This window comes from Pseudophryne corroboree, chromosome 4, assembly GCF_028390025.1.
Source record: "Pseudophryne corroboree isolate aPseCor3 chromosome 4, aPseCor3.hap2, whole genome shotgun sequence".
In the NCBI taxonomy this organism is placed as follows: Eukaryota; Metazoa; Chordata; class Amphibia; order Anura; family Myobatrachidae; genus Pseudophryne; species Pseudophryne corroboree.
In genome coordinates, this window is record NC_086447.1 from 570441307 (window position 1) to 570449680 (window position 8374).

At 46.1% G+C, this 8374-nt stretch overlaps 1 long non-coding RNA gene across 1 annotated transcript; it reads right to left on the bottom strand.

The window, feature by feature from the left end:
- Positions 1-575: 575 nt before the first annotated feature.
- LOC134911615 (uncharacterized) lies at positions 576-1334 on the bottom strand. The gene is made up of 3 exons (XR_010176713.1): positions 1279-1334; positions 1122-1187; positions 576-698 (listed from the first exon to the last, which is right to left on the bottom strand). It is a non-coding gene; the product is annotated as an uncharacterized LOC134911615 (long non-coding RNA).
- Between the last annotated feature and the right edge of the window lie 7040 nt (positions 1335-8374).

Below are 8374 nucleotides of genomic sequence, written 5' to 3' on the forward strand. Positions count from 1 at the left end.
ACAAAATACAGTAGAGTACAGTTACTACAAAATTGCACAGTAGTCTACAGTAGTACAGTGCTACAGGAGGCAGAGAGATATTCATAATACAGTAGGAGCAGAATGATTATCCAGTGGTAGGGGACATACAGTACTGTACTGTACCTGTATTTAAAACACCTGCTGTCTGGATCCCGACATTTAAAATGCTGAGTCCGGAATCAGAGTATGATTGGAGGTTTAGGCTAGTGGAGGGTGGGTAGGATGCACAATTTTGGGCACCATACTACAAAATGGATATAGTGGAACTAGAAAAGGTTTAGAGGAGGGCGACCAAAGTGATCAAGTGGATTGAGAAGCTGGAATACGAGGAAAGGCTTGCTAGGCTAGGCATGTTTACATTGGAAAAGAGGAGATTAAGAATGGACATGATTAACCTTTACAAATATATACAGTAAGGGGACAATATACAGGAACTGTTTTTGATAAGATCGACACAGAGGACACGTGCACAGTCACTCGTGTTGGAGGAGAGGAGATTTCGCATACAGAGGCGAAAAGGGGTCTTCACAGTGAGGGAAATACTGTACGTTTGGAATTCCCTGCCTGAAAAGTAATAAAAGTGGACTCGGTCAATACTTTTAAGAATGGGCTTGAGAAAATCCTACTGTACTTACTATACTGTGGCTCCTCCTCCCCCGAGTCCACGTAAGTGACATCTGTGTTGAATATAAAAAAAACAAAAAGAAAAGTCAAATTTGCCATTGTTATTTCCAATACTACTGTACTAAAGTATTATCCAATAATTTACAGTAGTACAGTGCTACAGAAAGTAGAGAGGCAGAGAGACATTCTTAGCCGGAGTGTGGAATGACCGTCCATTTGTAGGGGACGTACTGTACCTGCATCTAAAATAACCAGAGTATAAATGTAGGGTTAGGGGTTAGTGGAGTAGGGTTTCGATACCATACCTCAACCTGATGGGATTTCTGCAATCAGGATACCGCTGTCGGTCACTTGACTGCTGGAATCCTGACCACTGGTCACGCGAACCCAAGCCATTGGTATTGTTAATAAATCAATAAATAATAAATGTACAATACAGTACAGTAGAGTACTGTACAGTAGATTACAATTCTTACCAGGCTGGCCTGAGGGCTCCCCCATTTCCTCCTCCTCCTCTGCCTCAGTATCAATAACGAGGCGGTCTGTGTGTACAAGATAACAAGTATTGTAAAATAAAAAAATTACAGTAATACTGTAGGAAACTAGTGTGTCTGTAACAAAAATAATGATTACCACTTCCGGAGCTCTGCTGGTCAGATGGGGTGGGTGGGGCATGTGCTGCTGTGGAAAAATCACACTAACATAAGCTGCTGTACAGTACAATGAAATACAGTACAGTAAATAATGGATAAAAATAAATCATAAAATATCATAAGATACAGTATGCCGGCACTCAGTATTACAGACGATGGCATCCCGAATGCAAAAATACCGAATTGGAAAATCCCCACAGGGGGTTGTTAAGTATATCCCCCACTAACCAAAAACCTACGCTTAAGCAGCCTAAACCTCCCACGTGGTGCTTAACCCTAAGTCCCCCCTGGTGTTGCCTAAACCTAACCACCCAGGGGAAATTTTGTGTGTGGTACTGTACATAAAATGGTGTCAGTGGCATACTGTAACTGGTGGTACTGTGAGAGAAAAAATAACAGTGCTGTAAGTGAAGCTGTCAATTTGTAACATGTACTATTCAGTATCCAGGACACATGTACAGTAGTGTAACGATGACAGTCGCACCAGAATTCTCGTTACACAATACCATTGGGAAGCAAAGCACTAATCAGAGAGTACTGTAGTGTGCTTACCGGCTGCAGTGGTGCCTGGCAGCGCAGGTGGTGGTGGTGGTGGTGGTGGTGGTGGTACTGTGAGAGAAAAAATAACAGTGCTGTAAGTGAAGCTGTCAATTTGTAACATGTACTATACAGTATCCAGGACACATGTACAGTAGTGTAACGATGACAGTCGCACCAGAATTCTCGTTACACAATACCATTGGGAAGCAAAGCACTAATCAGAGAGTACTGTAGTGTGCTTACCGGCTGCAGTGGTGCCTGGCAACGCAGGTGGCGGTGGTGGTGGTGGTGGTGGTACTGTGAGAAAAAAAATAACAGTGCTGTAAGTGAAGCTGTCAATTTGTAACATGTACTATTCAGTATCCAGGACACATGTACAGTAGTGTAACGATGACAGTCGCACCAGAATTCTCGTTACACAATACCATTGGGAAGCAAAGCACTAATCAGAGAGTACTGTAGTGTGCTTACCGGCTGCAGTGGTGCCTGGCAGCGCAGGTGGTGGTGGTGGTGGTGGTACTGTGAGAAAAAAAATAACAGTGCTGTTAGTGAAGCTGTCAAACGTAAATTAACAAACAACTATCACTGTAATTTACCATCCTCATCCCGTAGCGAAGCACGGGTATTCAGATATCTACAATGTTATTTATACTGTGTGTTTAATATTTACATTTAGTTTTGTAAACAGACATTCTTAACATCACAGGCAACCAGATCTCACAGGAAGTGTCCCACCCTCCCTCCCATCTGGATTGCAGTGAGTTATCTGTGCTGGTCAGGACAGGGGGGTGGGACTGTATAAATCACTACAGTATGTACACTACTGTATTTGACAATACTTACCAGCTTGGCGGCGCCTGTTCCGCCTCCTGTGCCGTCGTGCTACCAGCCCTGTAAAAATATATATACAGTATAATGGCAGCATACTGTACAGTCAATGAAATTCAACATTGACAGCATCTTTATGACATCACAATCAATGGAATTGTTCATTCTAGTACCCTGCACCTAATCACTCAGGCGGGCATAGTGTACTGTACTGTATTCAAAACTTAAGGGGCACATTTCTAAATGTGACATACAGTACACTTACAGTATCGCTACAGTACAGTAGGTCCAGGGTATTAGACAGAACACTACCTTTATAGACATTGTAACACACATTAGCATTGCCCTTATAAACATTATGACACACATCAGCATGCAGCCCTCCCACCCTTAACCATCTCAGTATTGTTCATTACAGTATAAATTTATTTAATGACAGATGATGCAGCACTCACCTGAATTCATCTTATTCACGTCATGTCACAGTAGTGCAGTTTATTCACGTCACAGTACTGTCCTTGAATCACGTTGTGTCACACAGTAGAGCACCTTATTCACGTTACTTTACTGTACGTCACAGTAGTGCAGTAGTATATCCACATTACGTCACAAAGTAGAGATCTGCCACAGTCATGAACCTTATAACACATTATGCAAGAGTAATGCACGTCAGAACACATTAGGCCACTGTAACATCCCTTTGAATAATTTCTGCCACAGTAACGTCCCTTAGAACACTGTACTATCTGAAACACAAATCTCCCTTATAACCGAAAAATATTGACTGGAACTTTGGGAATAAAACACGGGACTGTCAGCGTGGGAGGCACTGCACAATACGACAAACTGCACATTACACTGCACAATACGCTGCAGGTACACTGCACGGCACTGCATACTGTATGCACTGCACTGTGTAATACAACAAACTGCACATTACTCTGCATGATACACTGCACTTTTCCCTGAAAAATATGATACTGTACAATGTACACTGCACAAAACACTGCAATTACCACATGTGTATACAGTACACTGCACAATGTGATTCACTATGCATTACACTCACTGCACAATACCATATACTGAATGTACACTGCATGACACGCTGCAATTACACAGCACGATACACTGTGATATACTGCATATACTGTACACTGCATGACACACTGCACAATCGTAGACCACATGGATTGTAAAGAACTATATATTAGAGATGAGCGCCTGAAATTTTTCGGGTTTTGTGTTTTGGTTTTGGGTTCGGTTCCGCGGCCGTGTTTTGGGTTCGAACGCGTTTTGGCAAAACCTCACCGAATTATTTTTGTCGGATTCGGGTGTGTTTTGGATTCGGGTGTTTTTTTCAAAAAACCCTAAAAAACAGCTTAAATCATAGAATTTGGGGGTAATTTTGATCCCAAAGTATTATTAACCTCAAAAAACATAATTTACACTCATTTTCAGCCTATTCTGAACACATCACACCTCACAATATTATTTTTAGTCCTAAAATTTGCACCGAGGTCGCTGTGTGAGTAAGATAAGCGACCCTAGTGGCCGACACAAACACCGGGCCCATCTAGGAGTGGCACTGCAGTGTCACGCAGGATGTCCCTTCCAAAAAACCCTCCCCAAACAGCACATGACGCAAAGAAAAAAAGAGGCGCAATGAGGTAGCTGACTGTGTGAGAAAGATAAGCGACCCTAGTGGCCGACACAAACACCGGGCCCATCTAGGAGTGGCACTGCAGTGTCACGCAGGATGTCCCTTCCAAAAAACCCTCCCCAAACAGCACATGACGCAAAGAAAAAAAGAGGCGCAATGAGGTAGCTGTGTGAGAAAGATAAGCGACCCTAGTGGCCGACACAAACACCGGGCCCATCTAGGAGTGGCACTGCAGTGTCACGCAGGATGTCCCTTCCAAAAAACCCTCCCCAAACAGCACATGACGCAAAGAAAAAAAGAGGCGCAATGAGGTAGCTGTGTGAGTAAGATTAGCGACCCTAGTGGCCGACACAAACACCGGGCCCATCTAGGAGTGGCACTGCAGTGTCACGCAGGATGGCCCTTCCAAAAAACCCTCCCCAAACAGCACATGACGCAAAGAAAAAAAGAGGCGCAATGAGGTAGCTGACTGTGTGAGTAAGATTAGCGACCCTAGTGGCCGACACAAACACCGGGCACATGTAGGAGTGGCACTGCAGTGTCACGCAGGATGTCCCTTCCAAAAAACCCTCCCCAAACAGCACATGACGCAAAGAAAAAAAGAGGCGCAATGAGGTAGCTGTGTGAGTAAGATTAGCGACCCTAGTGGCCGACACAAACACCGGGCCCATCTAGGAGTGGCACTGCAGTGTCACGCAGGATGTCCCTTCCAAAAAACCCTCCCCAATCAGCACATGATGCAAAGAAAAAGAAAAGAAAAAAGAGGTGCAAGATGGAATTATCCTTGGGCCCTCCCACCCACCCTTATGTTGTATAAACAAAACAGGACATGCACACTTTAACCAACCCATCATTTCAGTGACAGGGTCTGCCACACGACTGTGACTGATATGACGGGTTGGTTTGGACCCCCCCCCCAAAAAGAAGCAATTAATCTCTCCTTGCACAAACTGGCTCTACAGAGGCAAGATGTCCACCTCATCTTCACCCTCCGATATATCACCGTGTACATCCCCCTCCTCACAGATTATCAATTCGTCCCCACTGGAATCCACCATCTCAGCTCCCTGTGTACTTTGTGGAGGCAATTGCTGCTGGTCAATGTCTCCGCGGAGGAATTGATTATAATTCATTTTAATGAACATCATCTTCTCCACATTTTCTGGATGTAACCTCGTACGCCGATTGCTGACAAGGTGAGCGGCGGCACTAAACACTCTTTCGGAGTACACACTTGTGGGAGGGCAACTTAGGTAGAATAAAGCCAGTTTGTGCAAGGGCCTCCAAATTGCCTCTTTTTCCTGCCAGTATAAGTACGGACTGTGTGACGTGCCTACTTGGATGCGGTCACTCATATAATCCTCCACCATTCTATCAATGTTGAGAGAATCATATGCAGTGACAGTAGACGACATGTCCGTAATCGTTGTCAGGTCCTTCAGTCCGGACCAGATGTCAGCATCAGCAGTCGCTCCAGACTGCCCTGCATCACCGCCAGCGGGTGGGCTCGGAATTCTGAGCCTTTTCCTCGCACCCCCAGTTGCGGGAGAATGTGAAGGAGGAGATGTTGACAGGTCGCGTTCCGCTTGACTTGACAATTTTGTCACCAGCAGGTCTTTCAACCCCAGCAGACCTGTGTCTGCCGGAAAGAGAGATCCAAGGTAGGCTTTAAATCTAGGATCGAGCACGGTGGCCAAAATGTAGTGCTCTGATTTCAACAGATTGACCACCCGTGAATCCTTGTTAAGCGAATTAAGGGCTGCATCCACAAGTCCCACATGCCTAGCGGAATCGCTCCGTGTTAGCTCCTTCTTCAATGCCTCCAGCTTCTTCTGCAAAAGCCTGATGAGGGGAATGACCTGACTCAGGCTGGCAGTGTCTGAACTGACTTCACGTGTGGCAAGTTCAAAGGGCATCAGAACCTTGCACAACGTTGAAATCATTCTCCACTGCACTTGAGACAGGTGCATTCCATCTCCTATATCGTGCTCAATTGTATAGGCTTGAATGGCCTTTTGCTGCTCCTCCAACCTCTGAAGCATATAGAGGGTTGAATTCCACCTCGTTACCACTTCTTGCTTCAGATGATGGCAGGGCAGGTTCAGTAGTTTTTGGTGGTGCTCCAGTCTTCTGTACGTGGTGCCTGTACGCCGAAAGTGTCCCGCAATTTTTCTGGCCACCGACAGCATCTCTTGCACGCCCCTGTCGTTTTTTAAAAAATTCTGCACCACCAAATTCAAGGTATGTGCAAAACATGGGACGTGCTGGAATTTGCCCATATTTAATGCACACACAATATTGCTGGCGTTGTCCGATGCCACAAATCCACAGGAGAGTCCAATTGGGGTAAGCCATTCCGCGATGATCTTCCTCAGTTGCCGTAAGAGGTTTTCAGCTGTGTGCGTATTCTGGAAAGCGGTGATACAAAGCGTAGCCTGCCTAGGAAAGAGTTGGCGTTTGCGAGATGCTGCTACTGGTGCCGCCGCTGCTGTTCTTGCGGCGGGAGTCCATACATCTACCCAGTGGGCTGTCACAGTCATATAGTCCTGACCCTGCCCTGCTCCACTTGTCCACATGTCCGTGGTTAAGTGGACATTGGGTACAACTGCATTTTTTAGGACACTGGTGAGTCTTTTTCTGACGTCCGTGTACATTCTCGGTATCGCCTGCCTAGAGAAGTGGAACCTAGATGGTATTTGGTAACGGGGGCACACTGCCTCAATAAATTGTCTAGTTCCCTGTGAACTAACGGCGGATACCGGACGCACGTCTAACACCAACATAGTTGTCAAGGACTCAGTTATCCGCTTTGCAGTAGGATGACTGCTGTGATATTTCATCTTCCTCGCAAAGGACTGTTGAACAGTCAATTGCTTACTGGAAGTAGTACAAGTGGGCTTACGACTTCCCCTCTGGGATGACCATCGACTCCCAGCGGCAACAACAGCAGCGCCAGCAGCAGTAGGCGTTACACGCAAGGATGCATCGGAGGAATCCCAGGCAGGAGAGGACTCGTCAGACTTGCCAGTGACATGGCCTGCAGGACTATTGGCATTCCTGGGGAAGGAGGAAATTGACACTGAGGGAGTTGGTGGGGTGGTTTGCGTGAGCTTGGTTACAAGAGGAAGGGATTTACTGGTCAGTGGACTGCTTCCGCTGTCACCCAAAGTTTTTGAACTTGTCACTGACTTATTATGAATGCGCTGCAGGTGACGTATAAGGGAGGATGTTCCGAGGTGGTTAACGTCCTTACCCCTACTTATTACAGCTTGACAAAGGGAACACACGGCTTGACACCTGTTGTCCGCATTTCTGGTGAAATACCTCCACACCGAAGAGCTGATTTTTTTGGTATTTTCACCTGGCATGTCAACGGCCATATTCCTCCCACGGACAACAGGTGTCTCCCCGGGTGCCTGACTTAAACAAACCACCTCACCATCAGAATCCTCCTGGTCAATTTCCTCCCCAGCGCCAGCAACACCCATATCCTCCTCATCCTGGTGTACTTCAACACTGACATCTTCAATCTGACTATCAGGAACTGGACTGCGGGTGCTCCTTCCAGCACTTGCAGGGGGCATGCAAATAGTGGAAGGCGCATGCTCTTCACGTCCAGTGTTGGGAAGGTCAGGCATCGCAAACGACACAATTGGACTCTCCTTGTGGATTTGGGATTTCAAAGAACGCACAGTTCTTTGCGGTGCTTTTGCCAGCTTGAGTCTTTTCAGTTTTCTAGCGAGAGGCTGAGTGCTTCCATCCTCATGTGAAGCTGAACCACTAGCCATGAACATAGGCCAGGGCCTCAGCCATTCCTTGCCACTCCGTGTGGTAAATGGCATATTGGCAAGTTTACGCTTCTCCTCCGACAATTTTATTTTAGGTTTTGGAGTACTTTTTTTTCTGATATTTGGTGTTTTGGATTTGACATGCTCTGTACTATGACATTGGGCATCGGCCTTGGCAGACGACGTTGCTGGCATTTCATCGTCTCGGCCATGACTAGTGGCAGCAGCTTCAGCACGAGGTGGAAGTGGATCTTGAT